The 19,155-nt window shown below is 38.6% G+C and overlaps 1 protein-coding gene across 4 annotated transcripts in view; it reads left to right on the plus strand.

The window, feature by feature from the left end:
• Positions 1-19,155, plus strand: part of SLC20A2 (solute carrier family 20 member 2) — a 113,140-nt gene that overhangs the window by 4,778 nt on the left and 89,207 nt on the right. For 3 of the 4 annotated variants that reach the window (XM_055138218.1, XM_055138479.1, XM_055138354.1), the window contains one exon: positions 1,096-1,198. The exons of the other annotated variant lie outside the window; for it this stretch is intronic. The gene's annotated coding sequence lies outside the window, so the exon portion shown is untranslated. The remainder of the gene's footprint in view (positions 1-1,095; positions 1,199-19,155) is intronic. 4 annotated transcript variants of the gene reach the window in all.

The following is a 19,155-nucleotide window of genomic DNA, read 5'->3' on the forward strand; positions in this document are numbered from 1 at the left end:
GCAGATGCCTTACTGTTCTATCTCTCCAGCTTCCCAAATGCCTTTATTGTATTGCCAGTCCATCTGCTCATTCCTCCCCACTTATTCCCTTTCTTTCTTGGTATCCACATTTCTCTAGTATGGTGGTTCTTTCAGGAATGTATTTCAGAATGACTCAAAGCTTAATATAATATTATAGATACTATAAATCATTACTGTTCTGGGGTCAGACTCCACAGTGTTAGAGACCCTGCACCTGTGTGGTGTCAAGTCAAATTCAGCCTCGGACATATAAGACATGTGCTCTGTCACTTGCCACATTACTGACCCCTACTTTATAAAAAAAAGCAAGATGTTGTCTTAGATTAATTGAAAGACTGGTTTCCTTAGATCTGGGTATCTGTATTTTAAGCCATCTTCTAGTAATTCAAGAGCCTACCTTTCCCGTAAGAAGAATTAGCCCTGTGCTATACATTAGGAAGAAGAATTAGCCCTGTGCTATACATTAGGAAATCAGGACAAAGTCAAAAGCATATAACTTGCCTACAGCTGGTTTAGTGAAACCTAGCTCTTACTACCAGATAATATGTAAATTTTAGAATTTTATGACTGGGAGAAATTTTTCGCATCATCAATTCTGGAGCTCATTTTATAGATGAATGAGCTTGTTCATACCATTTCTAAGACTTAGATGTAGAAAATTGTGTTTTCTTAGTGCATGCTTTAAATTCTAGGAATGATGAAGATTGGACTATTAAGCCCCATAATTTCCTTGTAATTTTAAGTGGTATTTTAAATTAATTTTGAGAATTTGAGAATTACCACATTTTTAATACTTGGTTGTATACTTTGTAATGCCTTTTAACCTTTTAAACTATAGTATATTAAAGCTAATGTTTAAATATTAATTTGAATTACTTTTATTTCTGGTGCCAGGGATTAAAGCTAGAGTCTGTCTTGTGAAGCATGTGCTACTTTTAATATTTAATTTATTTAAACTATATTTCAGTCTTAATTAAAATGTAATACTGTGAATGCTTGCTCTGTTTCATTAGAGGTTTTTGTTTCCTTTTTTTTTTTTTTAATCTGATTGATTTTCACTTTTTTTTTTTTCAGGGGATCTTATCTTGGAAATAGCACACTCTGACTTCTAGGCCATCTTTGAGTCTGAGAGCAAATCCTCTTTTCTTCTTGTGCTCAGAAGAGACCAAATAACCAGGTTTGTTCCTCCAAGAAGTCTCCTAAAGCCTGTGGAGCAGCACCATTTCAAACCATAAATTGTCTTGTGTCAGATGCCTCTGAATGGATTGATGACCAAGTGACTCTTTAAGATGTTTATGAAGAACAGTAAACAGAAGAAAAGGCAAATTTCAAGAAGTAATGCTAGTATTTATGATATTCGAGCTGCAGAGGAAGATAGTTCTGAAAATATGCGTGACAAGACTCTAGCATCTTTCTTTACGTGTTTCTTACATTTGCTGTTAATCCATCTGCTTGTGTGTATAGTATTTGAGTTGTTTTCTTCTATCACAGCTGATAATCTATGACTAGAATTTTATTATGTCCAAGTAGAGAAATCGTAGAGAGAGTAGGTGAAGCGAGCATGGCTGGTTCCTGGGCTGGTTATTAGTGATGTCGCTGGATTGCTTCTTTGTAGTAACATGCTGCTGCTTGTTCACATGTTCGTGACATCAGTGGTTTCATCTTCCCTTTTTTGCTCCCAGCCTTTGTATATTTCTGTGCTTTTTCTTGCATAATTTTTTGGCACTAAAGATAAAATGAAAGGAGAAGGAATCCTAACTAGGTGAAACACATGCTAGGTCAGTGAGCTGTCTATACAGACAGACATAACCCTTTTAAAAACTCATAAAGATATTTGTGTTTGCTCTCCTACTCTAGATTTTTTTCTGAGATCAAAAATAGAGTAATTCTTTTTCAGAGTTGCTCTTCTTTACTAAGTTCTTGTTCAATGTTTTGTTTTTCTCTGCTGTTTCTAGATGGAAATGATGAATGATCTCTTTGGTCTGTTTTCATTTATCTAGGAGACCACGATAACATGGATGGTTGTAATCCTTGTTTTTTTTAAGCCTCCATGAACTTTCTTTGTAGTAGTACTGATGAAAGTCTTATCTGACACTACCCTTTCCTTTTGAGGGAGAGGCAGTAGTAATAAGCAGGGATTTGATTTCTCCAAATTCTGATGAGCACAGAGAAACAGATACACACAGAAAGCTTTTCTACAAATGACACAGTTGGTCATTCCGATCATCTACATGTTGTCAGGATGAAAATTAGTTGTGACTATGAGCTAAGAGAATTAACTGACAAATAAATTTTCTTTCTTTCATGTATGACTAAGTCAGTTGATACATAATTTTCTCCTCTGTGAATTGAGAAACTCTGGTTCTTATGAGTCAAATTTTACCCAACATAATATTCAAAATAACAGATTTTTTAAATTGAATAAAGTAAAATTTCAGAAGTAATTTATTTTTTAATATCTTAAAAAAACAGATTTTTTAAAAACTGAATAAAGTAAAATGTCAGAAGTAATTTATTTTTTAATGTCTTCATCCCCACTAGGTATGGTTTACTTCATCCTTTTCCCCCTATTTTCTTCTTTTCCCCTCGGGGGTCAGGGGTGAATGCCATACCTGACAGTGCTCAGGGCTTACTCCAAGCTCTACACTCGGGATCACTCCCAGTGGAGTTCAGGTGCAGGGGATCCAAACCGGGTGGGTCCAAGCACCCTACCTGCAGTACTAATGCTCCCACATCTCCCCAGATGTCTGCCTTTTCTGCTTATCAGGGAGCCCATTTTTACATTTTTCTCATCTCAGAATTGTCTAGTGTTTTTGTGTTTTGCCACTTCCTGCCTTTTCTTTGACTCAGCCTCCCACTGTGAATGCTTTCTGTTCTCTCTGTGGCCCTGCATCTCTGTGGGCCTGCCTTCTTCCTAGTTTTTGTTCTCTCTGGTAATTCTGTTTTTTGCTTTTGCCTATTTTACCCTTGGCCTCTACCTACCTCACTTGGTTTTTTTTCACTGGCACCTGCCTCTTACCCTCCATCAGGGCTTTTATTATCATGGTGAACTGTGCCTGGATAACTCGTTCACCAATCCATCCTGGTGTCACCTTCCTTCTCATGTTGCTTTCTTCTGGTGCTTTGATTCATAGGCTATTTGCTCCCTGAACCTTTTCTACATCTTCCTACATTTTCTGCTCAGCTTTTTTTTATTGATGGATTTTGGTGCTGAAACCTGAGGATGCTCTCATTTTAACTCTTCATTACTGTTGCTTTTTAAAAATTTTTATTTTTTGTATGTCAAAACTTGATGGTGCTTTCATTTTTACTCTTAATTTAAAACTTGATAATGTTTGAATTTGCCCCCTTGTCTTGAAAAATTAAAGCCCTACAGAGCAGGGCTGTGGATGGGTGGAAAGTAAAGAAAATAAAGAAATACTAGAAAGGAACTCAATTTGTATTAATGGAAATGATCCATATGCTTTAATGATTACTAGATTAAAAAGTCACCCAGAAGAATAAAAATTTTAGTATATGTTAAACAGTTGTACAAGGTCATCTGCATTTTTACATTTTTCTTTAGCTTCTTATATTTACCGCAATAGGAGCTTGATTTTATGTTTTCTCTTAAGAGACTTTGTCTTAAGTATTGTCTTAAGCTATGTCAACATTAATATTATCAAAATGCTGTTATCAGTAAACTGTGTTAGCTTCTTGTGTGGGAATGCATCTATTTTGAATGATCAAGAGCCTTTTTTTTTTTTTGGTAGGGTAGGGATTATCTTTGTGGGTCACACCCAGCAATGCTCAGGGATTACTCCTGGCTCTGTACTCACTGAGCACTCACTAGAAATCACTCCTAGTGGTGCTCAGGGAACCACATGGGATGCCAGGGATAGAACCCTGGCCAGCCACATGCAAGGCAAATGCCCTACCTGCTGTGCTATTGATCCGACCTCCGTAATGAGCCTCTTTGGACTTTGTAGTCATATACACATGGAATGGAAAGGTAGCTTCCTGGAAAAATTCAGTGTGATGCTATTGATGATTTACATTTCCAGATATTTTTCTTTTATTTTCTTTTGTACTATGTGATGCAACATGTTGTGTATCTTAGTTTTTCATAAGTGTGTGTCAACTCTTGGGATGCTGTCTCATAATGAAGGCAGAGGCAGTTTTATTCAACTTAAAACAGGATATAGTATTATATGTTAATAAGTATTATTCACACAGTATTATATGTCAATAAGATGTTAAGAATGATTCCACAAATTAAGGTTAAAATACTGAATTTTCTATTTGAGCCTTCCTTGTCATGACAGTTGCTGGGTTTCTTAAAGTTAAGGATGGTGAGTGATTGACAATAATACTGTAAAAGACTCACTACCACTACATTATGAGCAGCTGATTAAAATAAAACCAAACATCAAAACCATAGTTATGCTCTTTGTAAGAAATTGATGTATATATGTTATGTATAGGACTATGTGCTGGAACTACAGAGATAAATAATTGGTAGAGGGGCTGTAGAAAAGGTACACATTCTAAGGCACTTACCTGGGTTCAATCTCCAGCACTATACAAGGCTTCTTGAACATTGCCTGAGTGATCCCTGAGCACAGATCGGGGTTAAGCCCTGAGTACAGCTGGGCATAGCCCAAAAACAAAAAAAATTTTCAGATCATGGGATAAAAATATAGTTTATTTGCTATAAGATATTAAACTCATACCCTATTTAAAATGTTCAGAATTCCCTTTCCCTTTTTTTAAAAAATCATTGTAAAGAAAGCTAGTCTCATGATCTTAAAGTGTAAGCCTTCTATTTTTTTTAACCAGAAGTTTTATTTAGTTTGGTCTGTATGCCAGATGTTCTTAATATGACTTATAACTTCCCAAAAATCTAATTTGCCTGCAGAGAATATAAAATTTGCTATAATTAAGTTTATTTGACAGAAATATGCTCCAGACTCATAAGTTTTAGGAATAATGAGAATATTAGAGCTATGGATTGAACTCAGTGGTAGAGCCCTTACTTTCCATGCATGATGTTCCATTTCCAGAGCCATCTAAAAATAATCGTTGTATTAGGTCTCCATAGTGACTTTCAGAAGAGTTGGGGCAAAATTTATCATTACAGAAGCATTGAAATAGGTTATAAAGTTACTATATGAAATACTACAAAATCATTGTATGGTTGTAATATTGATACATATGTAAAACAATCTCATATGGGATCCTAGATATAATCCCATTTAATATGAAATATGTTATAGATTCACTGTATGGTTATAATCCCATATACATGTGCTCTATATGTATTTTTGTGTATGTGTTTCTGTGTATGTATGAGTATAGTTCCTGAATTATATCTGTTTTTATTTATTTTTAAAGTGTTTTAACTGCCTTTAAAAGAAACAAACAGCATTTTTTTAATAGCTTGGAAAAATTTGGCTCAGTGATTTAATATTTTCATTTGTTTATTCATTTGTTGTTTAGAGACCAATCCTGCGGTGCTCAGAGCTTATTCCTCACTCTGTGCTCGGGGATCACACCTGGCATTGCTCAAGGGATCCTGTCTGGGGTCAGGATTGAGTCAGAACGCACCACAGCCAAGTGTAGGGCCTTACCCTGCTCCCTCTCTCCAGCCTTTGTCTGATTGATTGACTTCTAATTTAATAGGTCTCTAAAAGGTGGGTCTATATCTTAGGCCTTCCTTCCTTCCTTCCTTCCTTCCTTCCTTCCTTCCTTCCTTCCTTCCTTCCTTCCTTCCTTCCTTCCTTCCTTCCTTCCTTCCTTCCTTCCTTCTTTCCTTCCTTCCTTCCTTCCTTCCTTTTTGAGGAGTACTGGACAGATATTTTAGAATACCCTCAATCTGATATCTTCCTCATGGCTAGAGTCATGAGGTTTTAGGTTTGGGGGAAGAAGACCACAGAGGTAAAAATATTATTTACTGCATATTATTATTTCATTAAATAATTATTTGTTTTAGTAAATATTATTTCCAGGGTGCATGCTATTTGCCTGAGTTAACTCTGTTAATGTTGAGCTTGATATCCTGTCAGTTTTTTCTCTGCTGTAGTTGTTCTTCCCTTCTTGCCTTTTCATCTTGTGCTCTTAGGAAGGAAAGCAACCCACCTGTGGAGCTGGAAGTGAAGCTTTGGCATTTTGAAGGCAGAGGTAGAGGTTTTGTACAATAGTTTTGTTCTTTTCTTTTTCTTTTCAGTTGAATCACAATGGGATACAGTTACAAAGTTTTTCATGATTGGGTTTCATCATACAGTGTCCATCACCATCCCTTCACCCATGTACATTTCCAATCACCAATGTCCCCAGTTTTCTTCTCGCCTCCTCCCCCCATCCTACCTCTAAGGCAAATATTTTTATTCTCTCTCCCTCTCCCTCCCCCCTTTGGGCATTATTGTTTGCAACACAAGTACTAAGAGGTTATCATATTTATCCTCTTTCTACTTTCAGCACTCAGTTCTTGTTCACAGTGAGCATTTCCAACTATCTTTAGCATAGTGGTCCCTTCTCTATCCTAGCTTTCCCCCTACCGCCCCCCCCCCATTTGTGGCAAGCTTCCAATCATGGCAATCATGGACCATTTCTACCAGCCCTTGTTTATACTGTCCTTGGGTATCAGTCTCATTTTTGTCTTCAAACATGAAGGCAAAATAATATCTCACAAATGAGTGCAATCTATGTCTGTCCATCTTCCTCTGGCTCATTTCAGTCAGCATGATACTCTTCATGTTCATCCATTTATACATGAATTTCATGACTTCATTTTTCCTGGTGGCTGTGTTGTATTTCAATGTATAGATGTACCATAGTTTTTTTTATCCAGTCATCAGTTCTCAGATACTGGTTGCTTTCAGATTCTTGCTGTTGTGAATAGTCCTTGCAATGAACATAGAAGTGCAGATGGCTTTTGTGCAGTGTGTTTTTGGACCCGCCAGGGTATATTCCCAGAAGTGCACTGTAGTTTTAGCCTTCCTCATTTTTATTTAACCACTTATGTCACTGTGATATGCAGCCCTCAAAAAATATATTTATGAAAATGTTGGTGGAATACTTTTTTTAGGAGAAATTGCTATATTAACAAGACTGCCTATTATTTTACATTTTATGTGCTCTGTGATTCTTAATGCTATCTTTATTGACTTCTGTAGAACAAGCCTTTTTTTTTTTAATCTTACCTAAGGAAAACGGTATGTTTATCATGTAGCTGCCTCCTTTTTTTCTTGTTTCATGTGATGAGAGCTGTGATCACACCAGCTATCCAAAAGAGCAATCTTCAAGTTCACACCTTGTGCCCCTTCAGCATACAACTAGTTACATAAGACCAGGGCTTCCTAACTTATGCTCCATGATCTTCTGTTCCCTAAGAAATTTGTTTGCAATTACAGGCATTTTGGCATATAAAATAACTCTACTGATCAAATACTCACCAATAATCACTGTGCCTTAGTAAAAGAGAAAGAAAATAGAATGGGAGAGGTAGCACAGAGGGCAAGTCCACCACTCTATGTGGTCCCCTGATCCCCACCAGAAGTGATCCCTGAGAACAGAGCCGGGAATGAGCCTGGAGCATCACTGGGTCTGTAACAAAAGCGAAACAAAAAAAGTATACTGGTAATAAATTGTACAGGAATTTTATTTGAAACAAATGGGTGAGGTTGGGAGGGTAGTGGTTCCCAGAAAACTCTGTGACCCTGTGTGCTGGGGGCCCCCAGAGCCACACTGGCCAATGCTTGGGAAGCATGTAATTCTGGGATAGAACCAGGTAAGCCACATTTAAAACTTGTACTGTAATGCCTACTAACTTTTCTGCCTCATAAAACAGAACTTAAAAAAAGTTACATATCCCCAAATAGGATTGTGAACACATCAAAGAAGTAGGCTCTAGGCATATAACAAGATGAATTTAAACTCACTCAGAAACAACAAAACAGCATTCTTCAAGAGTAAAACCTTGAAAAACGGAAGGGACCTTAGAAATCATGCTTCATCTTTGATAAGAAACTGTAGTGATGGCTGGAGTGATAGCACAGCAGGTCGAGCATTTGCCTTGCTTGTGGCTGACCCAGGTTTGATTCCCAGCATCCCGTATGGTCCCCTGAGCACTGCCAGGAGTAATTTCTGAGCCAGGAGTAACCCCTGTGCATTGCTGGGTGTGACCCAAAAAGAAAAGAAAAAAAAAACTAGTGAACTATTAGGTAAGGTGATTTGCCTGAGATCGGGCAGTTGCAGAAGCGTTTGAGGATTCAAATATCTGTTTAAGTCCCCAAATTCTTGTCTTGGTGACAGTATTTTGTATCCTGTGCAAGAATGTGTAGCACTTTTTTTTTGCATTATCTAAACATAAAAAAAATTTCTTTTTAATTTTAATGAATCACTGGTATAATACTTTTTTTATGTTGGAAAATTTCAAACATGAAGACAAAATAATATAATTAACTGCCATATCTCTGTTGCTCAGCTTTATCTATTTGTAGCCCAGTTCCTATTTAAAATTTCTACATCCCTCTCGGAGAGCCTGGCAAGCTACCAAGAGTATCCTGCCTGCACAGCAGAGCCTGGCAAGCTACCTGTGGTGTATTCAATATGCCAAAAACAGTAACAAGTCTCACAATGGAGACAGTACTGGTGCCCACTCAAGCAAATCGATGAACAATGGGACAACTTCTACAGTGCAGTGCTACTTGCTTATCCCAGCATCTTATTTCAAAGAATATCCCAGTTATAAAATTATTTTATTGGAGCTGGAGTGTTAGTACAGCAGGTAGGGTGTTTGCCTTGCACATGGCCGATCTGGGTTTGATTCCCAGCATCCCATATGGTCGCCTGATCACCGCCAGGGGTAATTCCTGAGTGCAGAGCCAGCAGTGACCCCTGTGCATTGCTGGGAGTGACCCAAAAAGAAAAAAAAAATTATAAATGTTTCAGTATAATCAAGAAGAAAAATTATTTCAAAAAAGAGCCACAGTGCCATTAACAATTGAAAATCATGTCTTATTAAAGGTTAGTTGGACCAAGTGTTTAGGCTGGTGAATCTCAAGTGGTAGACAGAGCGTGTGCCTGATATGTGCAATGCCCTGAGGTCAGTTTTCTGTCGTATGCTGTTACCCTGACCCACACCACAGGTAGTACTCCTGGTGGCCCTGGAGCATACCCAAAAGCGTTCCTTATTCAAAAAAGACAAAACTTTCAAAGTTCGGTATTTATTACTTACCTTAGTTAGAATTTGCGATTTCGGAAAACATAAATCCCTTCCTTTGCTGTAAGATCCTCCCCACCCCAGGACTATAGACAGATATTATTTTTTAGGTGCATCTGTCCACCGTACAGATTGTTCTAGATTGTGGTACTTATCAAAAAAGAGAAATAACTTGGGGTCAGAGAGATAGTACAGTCTGTAAGGCACTTGCCTTGTACACAGCCAACCTGAATTCAATTCCCAGCACCCCATATGGTCTCCCAAGCCCCACCAGGAGTGGCCCCTGAGAGCAGAGCCAGGCGTAATAATGCTCTGAGCACTGCTGGATGTGGTCCAAAAAATAAAAAGAAGGGAAGGGGATCTTAATATTTCTTTGCAGCAGAGTAAACATCATAAAAAATAGCATTTCTGGGGCTGGAGTGATAGCACAGCGGGTAGGGCGTTTGCCTTGCACTCGACCGACCCAGGTTCGATTCCCAACATCCCATATGGTCCCCTGAGCACTGCCAGGAGTAATTTCTGAGTGCATAAGCCAGGAGTAACCCCTGTGCATCGCCAGGTGTGACCCAAAATAAGCAGAAAAAAAAATAGCATTTCTTAAAAGTATATGGTTTTTGGTCTATTTTAACTTTGTGTGTGAAGAAATTCCATGGACAAATTACTGTAATCCTATTAGAATTAGATTTTACCATATTAACTGAAGCCATGGATTATAGGAACTGGACTGTAGTGGAATGATCATTCCATTCCAAATTTTCCTGAGAGATTTTTGAATGCTAGGTAAATTACTTCAGGTTATCTCCTGAATTGGGAGCTTAGGAGGCTTTGGGAAAAAAAGACAGCACGTTGATATCATGGGTCTGGAATACAGAGGGTAGGGCTCTTGCCTTGCCTGTGACCCACCCAGGTTTGATTTCTGGCAGCACATAGATGTGATCCCTGAGCTCAGAGCCAGGAGTAAGCCCTCAGCACAGCTGGGTATGGCCAAAAGCAAAAAAAGAAAACCAATATGTTGATATCATTATTACATTTCTTTAAGAAAGTATTTTGAGAGAATAGCTTACATACCAGATGATCCTAAGAGCAAAAATGACTACAGTTATTCCCTTTGCATCAAAAAAACATTAAATCAATAACTTAGTCTCCAACTTAAAGGAGTAATTGATATTCTCAGTGTTTCATATATTATCTTGTCCTGTAGTTTTACCAGATCCTTAAAATTAAAATTGAGACCTTTCTCTAGAAAAACTGCCCTTCCCTAGAGGCTTTGCAATCAGAATTTTAAAATTTCCTTTTAAATATCCATTTACTTGATTTTATCCTAGAATTGCCTCTGTTTCTGACATGTTGCTAAAATATGTGTTAATCTGGGATGGGGAGATGATCAAAGGATAGAGCACGTGGTTCCCATGTGGAGAGCCGTGTCCAGTCCCAGTTATTAACATGGTTACCTAGAGTAATGACTGTGTGTGGACCAAAAAGAAACCCCAAACCCCTTTCAGGGCAGTCCTGCAAGATGGAGGTGGCATGTTAAGGTTTCCTTTTTTTTCTAACCTAACCTGAAACCAGTATTTATTACAAATAAATATCTTGCTGGAGGGGCTAGAGCGATAGTTAGCAAGTAGGGCATTTGCCTTGCACGAGACCGACCAGGGTTTGATTCCCAGCATCCCATATGGTCCCCTAAGCACCACCAAGAGTAATTCCTGAGTGCAGGGCCAGGCGTAACCCCTGTGCATCACCAGGTATGACCCAAAAAACAAATATATGTATATACATACATACATGGGGCTGGAGCGATAGCACAGCGGTTGGGCTTTCACCTTTCAGGCAGCCGACCCGAGTTCGATACCTCCACCCCTCTCGGAGGGCCTGGCAAGCTACCGAGAGTATGGTGCCCGCACGGCAGAGCCTGGCAAGCTACCCGTGCATATTGGATATGCCCAAAACAGTAACAATAAGTCTCTCAACGAGAGACATTACTGGTGCCCACTCGAACAAATCCATGAGAAGTGACATACATACATACATATCTACATATACTTTGCTGGCACAAATTATCTAACCTGACTTAAACTTTCTACCATGCATTTGATGAAATTGAAGTCATTTCTTTTTCTGTCATGAAAAAGCTTTATTGTCGTTAGCTTTATTTTTCTCCCATTTTGTGTGCATTCTGTATTATTTTTTATTTACATATTCCCATTTTCACATATTTCCATTTTGAAAATACTTTTTTTATGTGTTCTTTCCATTTTGAAAATACTTTTTTTATGTGTTCTTTCTAAGCAGAAATTTAGATATAGTTCTTGTCAGGTTTATTCACTGATTGTAAGTGAATGAGTATTGCAGATTTTTAACATACTGAATGACAGTATTTAGTATGGCAGGCTGTGATTCTTAAAGAATTATCTCTTGGACTGGAGAGAGAGTGTAGCAAGTAGGGCGCTTGCCTTGCTTGTGTTCAACCTGGGTTCAATCCCCAGCACTCCATATGGTTCCCCAAGCACAATCAGGAGTCATCCCTGAGTGTAGAGCCAGGAATAGCCCTGATCATCACTAGGTATGGCCCCCAAACCAAAAATAAACCTTTTCTCTTTCACTCATACCTATATTAAGTCTCTTTTAAACTTCGTGATACAGTGATGATACTTGTTTCTTAAAATTCTCTTTAATTTGTAATAGCCTTTTCATAACTTTGACATATTTACTATTTGTCAAGTTCTGTGACCATGCTTGAGTTTCTTATTTTTTTCTGTCTCTCAGTTTCATCTGAAAAGTGAGGATTTGAATTTGGTTGGATTGTTGGTTGTATTAATTGAGATAAACTAGTTCCTGATAAAAAAGTGCTCCATAAATATCCCATCCACTGTTTTCCCTCCAAGCGTCTGTTAATATTTTTCCTTTACATGTTTATAGCTTTAGAGTAACAAGAAAAATAGTTTATGTATCTTTATTATAAAACCACTATCATATTTCTCTGTTATCTAGATTTGTGTAAATACCACAACCAAGACATATAACTGATGTATTAATTCCAGAGTTCCTTATGCTTCTGCACCAGCTCCTGTAACAACTAATCTGTTTTCCAGTTTTATACTTTGTCATTTGGGGACTATAATATAAATGGAATCATGTGGTATGTGACACTTAAGAGATTGACTTTTTTGCTTACCATAATGCCCATGAAAGCTAATTAAGTTATTGCATCTATCAGTAATTTGTACTTTTTTTTTTTTTGCTAGTAGTTTTTGTGGTATGAATGAACCAGTTTAACCACTTGTGCACTGGAAGGACATTTGGATCATTTATAATTTGGGCAGTTACAGATAAAAACTCATAAACTCATTTGTTGCACAGGTATTTTTCTGTGGACTGGCTTTTTTATTTCTTTGTTGCACCGCCAGGGATTAGTCATTGCACATTCGAGGGAGTGTGCTGTGATTCTGAGCCATCGCCTGGATCCTAGCCTCATTTCTTTAGCAGTATAATTCCTGGAATAAAACTTTTTAAATAGGACATTATAAGTTTTTTTAAAAATACATTTTTAACTAGTAGATGTATGAAGGCAATGATTTCTTAAGTCACCTGTTATAAATATCATGCATTGTGCTTTGTTTAATATACAGTTTTATATCATTTGCATCAAGTTTAAGGTATAGAAACCTCTTTTGCCTTACTATATACTTTGTCTCTTGCATACTATAATGTTTTACTAAATTTTGCTCATGAACCCTATTATTTTTATTAACAATTTTTTTTACTGTTCTCAGATGCTAAATTTCAGTGAGGGAGATATTTCAAGTAATTGCTTTTTTTTTATCAGTTCTTATAGTGTGGTTGATGTTGAATTTTTTAAATATTTAAAAATTAGCACATTTAATCAAGAAGTCTTAATTGTTGTTCAATTGACATTTCAAAGTATTGATGGAACTGTTATTGGCAGTTTTGTTTTCCGCATAAAATTTGGGGTCACAAGATATTTTGTTTCAAGTTTAACAATAATTATAAGGTGAAGCTATAGCTATTCACTGATTTGTAGAGGATTCCTGATTTGGTAATTTGGTAGCCATAGATTTAAGTACCTTCATTGAACATCAAAAGTCATTGTAAGAACAATATAGTTATGGATGGCAGACAGAAATTTGTTGAGATTTCTTTTTGGGGGTGGGGGTATCTCACCTGGCAATGCTCAGGGGTTGCTCCTGGCTCGTCCCTCAGAAGTTATTCGTGGCAGTGCTCTGGGAACCATATGGGGTGTCAGGGATTGAACCCGGCCCAGCCGTGTACAAGGCAAGCACTTTACCTGCTGTACTATCTCTGCAGCCTCCAGATTAGCTTGGTTTTGGGCTTTCTCAAATATATCTGCTAACCCTAAAATAATAATAAAGGAAATGATCTTTAAAAGCTGGAAGAAAGATAAGATAAGGATGAAATGTGAAAGGCAATGGGTTCTTAAAACTGACTACTTTTTTGCTAGTAGTATATAACTTAGCTTTTAAAGTGAAGTGAGCACCCAAGCCTGTAACAGCTAAATTAGAATCTCTGGAAGTGGGACTGAGACCATGGTATTTTTTTATTTTATTGCTTTTTTTTTTAATCACCACTAATTACAAAGGTATACAGTGTTCCTACAGCAATCCCTTCACCAAGCACTATAAAAAACATAAAATTTATGTTTTAAATTTTTTTCTTTAGGGCCACACTCACTGATGCTCCAGACTTAACCCTGGGCTCTGCTCTCAGGGATTATTCCTGGTGGGACTTGAGGGATCACATGTGGTGCCTGGGATTGAACTCCAGTTGCCATGTGTAAGGCAAATGTCTTATACACACTATACAATCTCTGTGGCACTGATATTTTTAAAATACCCTTCAGGGGGCCCACAGTGATAGTAGAACTGGTAGAGCACTTGCCTTGCATATGGCTGACCCAGTTTCTATCTGTTACATCATATGGTCCCCTGGGCCTGCCAGGAGTGATCCCTGAATATAGAGATAGGAGAAAGCCTCATAATCCATCATTTGGTATTAGCCAGGTTTTGTAACAGTTATTTATTCATCTCTATTAGTCATGATTAGTGTCCATTGCTTTCAATTAATTTGCTCATTCAAGTATTTAGAAGGCATTAGATAGGAGAACCAATTATTTTAGAAATAGATAATAAAGAATTCTGATGACAGGAAATGTTTTTCGAAGGTTGTAGAACATCTATAGAAGGACACTACCTCAGGGTACCTATGGTAGGACCTACATCAAGAGGCAGGGAGATGTGCTTTGTGAGAGTCCATGAACCATTAAGGGCAAAATTATATGTAAATGTATATTTTATAGCTTTCATGTGATTTTCAAATAGACAATTGCTGCCCAATAGAGTAACAGTTGGTATAAGCACACACACACACACACAAACACATATGTAGCACTGTAGCACTGTTGTCCCTTTGTTCATCGATTTGCTCGAGCGGGCACCAGTAACATCTCCATTGTGAGACTTGTTGTCACTGTTTTTGACATATTGAATATGCCACGGGTAGCTTGCCAGGCTCAGCCGTGCGGGTGGGATATTCTTGGTAGCTTGCCAGGCTCTCTGAGAGGGACAGAGGAATCGAACCTGGGTTGGCCTCATGCAAGTCAAATGCCCTACCCGCTGATATATTAGAAAATTATATATTAGAAAATAAATGAAAACTTGAAGGCAAATAATTCTGACTTGATGTAAACTCTGGTGAGAAGTTCTTTAGGTGTGGGCCCGGGTTTTGAAGTCAGTGGAGCCCTTTCATAGCTTTGGGTAGCTGGGATACAGCCTATCGGAGGGATTCCTGTGTTAAGTGAAAAGTTGTGCAATAGGATTTTAAAGCATTTTTTATTAGATTTTCATATTTTTTCTGTTAGCTACACTTTTATTTGGTGGGTGGGGCACTTTGGGTCCTACCCATTGGTACTCAGGCCTTACTCCTGGCTCTGTACTCAAGAATCACTCATGATGGGGCTCAGGAATCATAGGGTGCTAGGGATTCAACCTGAGTTGAACATGTGTGAGGCAAGCACCCTTCCCATTGTACTATCTCTCTGCCCCCGTCACGTACTTTAATTCTAAAATGAAAATAATTCTAGGGTGATATTTTAGGATCTTTAAAAGTATTTTAATAAAAGAGAATGCTTTTGACTCAAAGACTACATGATTGTCAGGACAGATATTTCAGAGGAGCTAGAACTTTGCAGTCTTAATAGGGGTTTGACCTGAATTGTAGTGCATATGGTTTTATGCTGTTAAACCTTAAGTAGCTAGTGTAGACTTGTGGAGTGTGCTTTATTTTTGTTTCTCTAGAAAGAAGAAACACATTTTTTTCAAACTATAGAAAGTAAAAAAGGAAGTTTCATCACTTCCTGGCCTCATCGTGGCCTCAGGAAACCCACATGTACTATTAGACTAATTGTTCTATTCTGACTCAGATTTAGTAAAATTTGTGTCATGCTTTATCATGAACATAGATTTGCACCCAAGTTTATATACTGAGCAATGAAAATCTCTCTCATAATTAAGTGCATTGAAACAAAGATATTATACTCTAAGACAATATAAAAATCTAGTCGGTTTTGGAAATGGAAAAATATTGTAAGAAATTATATAAAGTTTTAAAAGGAAAATAATCCCTATATCTCATATTTATAGCCTTATAGAAAATGAGGAGCCACTGATACTTAGAATACCATGGTTTGTATTCCTCTTTTTTTCTTTTGTGACGTGTGAGTCACACCTGGTGATGCACGGGGGTTATTCCTGGCTCTGCACTCATGAATTACTTGTGCTCAGGGGACCCTATGAGATGCTGGGGATCGAGCCTGGGTTGGGCACGTGCAAGGCAAACACCCTCTCTGCTGTCCTGTGGCTCTGCCCCCCTGTATTCCTTTTTTCCCCAGTTTGCTGAGGATCAAATTCAGGATCTCACACAGGAAAAGCCTGTGCTCTAGCACTGAGCTCCATACACTCTTTTTTTTTTTTTCTGCTTTTTGGGTTACACCCAGCGATGCACAGGGGTTAACTCCTGGCTCTACATTCAGGAATAACTCCTGGTGGGGCTCGGGGGACCTGTGGGATGTTGGGAATCAAACCCAGGTCAGCCATCTGCAAGGCAAATGCCCTACCCACTGTGCTATCGCTCTAGTCCCATGAGCTCCATACACTCTTGCCCCTGCATTTGTGTTTATAGTCCTGGAGAAATTGGGGTTCTGAGTGGTGCTCCTCTGAGACAATCTGACCTCTGTATATGCTCCTCCCTGGGTAGGAGGGGAGGCCAGTGAGAAGGCACACTCGGGGCACCAGCACAAGGAGAGAACTTTGGGTGTATATTACTAGTCCTCTTGTCTCAAGCTTTGTTTTTTTCTGATTTGACGTATACTGTCATGTATGTGTCTTATCTTGAGCATATCATAATAAAAATCTTTCAGTATTGCCATCCCTTCTTCCTCTCAGACTAAACCTACATCTGCTTGAGTGCTTCCTGTTTAACCAGAAGGTAGTACAGGCAGAAGTTAATAGCACCAGCTTTGGAGTCAGTCTGTCTGGGATTAAATACCTGCTCTACCACATTGCACCATGTGACCTAGAACAAGCTCCTCAGTGTCTCTAAAGCTCAGTTCTTCAATTATGAAATAGGTATGAAAGTGATCTGGCTCATAGATTTGGAACAATTCAGTGAGATAAATACTTGTTAAGTACTTAGTATGTTTGCTGACACATAAGTAAATGCATAATCCATGTTGTTGTTCATACCATTTAGGCTAGAAATGGTGGTGTCATCCTCACTGCCTCACCTTTCCCCTCACCTCAGAGTCATTGGTGCCACTGATTGTATCTCTGAAGTCTTTCTTATTCCTTAGCCCCACCTTTAGATAGGGTATGATATGTATATAGAGTATATATATGTATATACGTATATAGGGTATGATATGATATGATGGGTCTGATTCCCCTGACCCTGAAAGAGCCTCCAATGTGGCACAATTGGAAAGGATGAGTAAAGAGAGGCTTTTAAAATCCCAGGGCTAGGACGAACTGAGACCGCTCAAGAAATTCAACAATCAACGGGTTGATGATGATGATGATGATGATGATGATGATAAGTATTTAGATAGGATATTATACATACATTTGTATAACCCATGACTTTCATACAAGTCAGGGACACATTAAGCTTATCTCTCACTTGTATTTAGCAACCTATATACTGACATTCCTCCCTTATTTTCTATGCCTCTAATCTGCTTCTCTTACTGTCCAGTTGGCTTTTTTCCTTTGGTGAAGCAAGAAATTTTTTATTGAAGCTTATCAGAAAGACGTGAGGGGAGAGAATGGGAGAATTGCATGGTAAAGCGAGAACACAGCCTTCTGAGTGAAAATGAGCATTTAGAAACAGACAAGCAAGCCAGATGTGTGTTCAAGGAGAACACCAGCTTGAAGAAGAAGCCAAGAATGGCTTTCAGAAGGATCTTTTATACAGCGCCTCAGATGAACTTTTCTGGATGTTTGCATAGATAAAAGTTAATCTGGGGGCTGGAGCGATAGCACAGCGGGTAGGGCGTTTGCCTTGCACGCGGCCGACCCGGGTTCTAATCCCAGCATCCCATATGGTCCCCTGAGCACCGCCAGGAGTAATTCCTGAGTGAAGAGCCAGGAGTAACCCCTGTGCATCGTCGGGTGTGACCCAAAAACCAAAAAAAAAAAGTTAATCTGGGTGTTATCACAGGAAATCTTTGTGTTGTTGATGGTCTCATAATCTCATGCATTTTCTGGTACTTTCTCCTTTTCTGAGGAGTCTGTCCTTCTCTGGGAAAGTCCTTGGATTTCTACATCTGGCTGGGGGTGTTGTCCAGTTAACTTTTTAAAAAATTTTTTACTTCACCACCTTATGACTCCGTTTTTGCCCCAACTACATGTGAAAATTGTGTAGTAAGCTTTTTGAAAACATGATCCCAGGCTCCAGCCTAGACCAACTGCTTAATACATATACTAGGCATTGATAGTAATTTGAAAGCTTCTTAGGACATTTTATTTCATTTATTGTTTTTGGTTCCCACCTAGCTGTGCTCAGGGCTTACTCCTGGCTCTGTCCTCAGGAACCATTCCTGGCAGGCTCAGGACCATACGGGATGCCGGGGATTAAATCTAAGTCAGCCATGTGCAAGGCATACCTGCTGTACTATTTCTCCAGCTCCTTGAGATTTTAATGTAGCCAGAGTTGAGATGCTCACAGATACAGGATAATTGCTAGATGTGGAATAGAAGGACCACAGTAACCTAATAGCAGTCTGAATTTGCTGCCTGTTCTCTTGCCTCTACTGATAGATCCCTCTGCTTAAACCTTTCTCTGCTCACTCGTTGCTGTCCCCAAGCCTCCTCAAGGGAGTCCTTACACCGTTTTCTAATAATTAGGACATTAGTCTTCTGCATTATACTGAACTTCTAGAAAATGGGATCCATATGTATATAATTTCTTCGGTGTGTGGCACTATACTTAAGCTCCTTGAAAGTTTGGTGAATAAATAAATGAGATTGAGCACGCAGCAACCTGCTGGGATCATCAGAAAGCCCATCGGGCGTGGAGAGTGTGATGCGGTGTACTGGATGTGGTTAGGATTGTGTTGCAGAAACTTAGCCTGTTAGAGCCTTCTTAACTTTTATTATAAAATTTCTCATCTCCCACTAGGCGGTCCAGGCCAGCTGGAAACATTATTGCACATAATAGCATGAAGTCATGTCTTCTGTCTCCTAAGACTCTAGAGATTTCTGAGGGAGACATGGAGAAGCAGCCATTACTAAGATGATGTTTATTTTGTCCAGTGAGTTCTCCTAACTTAGTTACTGACTTACAGATAACCTTATATGGACTCTTTTCCAGATATTATATGTTTCTAATTTTGATTTCAC

This window comes from Sorex araneus, chromosome 1 (assembly GCF_027595985.1).
Source record: "Sorex araneus isolate mSorAra2 chromosome 1, mSorAra2.pri, whole genome shotgun sequence".
NCBI classification, from domain to species: Eukaryota; Metazoa; Chordata; class Mammalia; order Eulipotyphla; family Soricidae; genus Sorex; species Sorex araneus.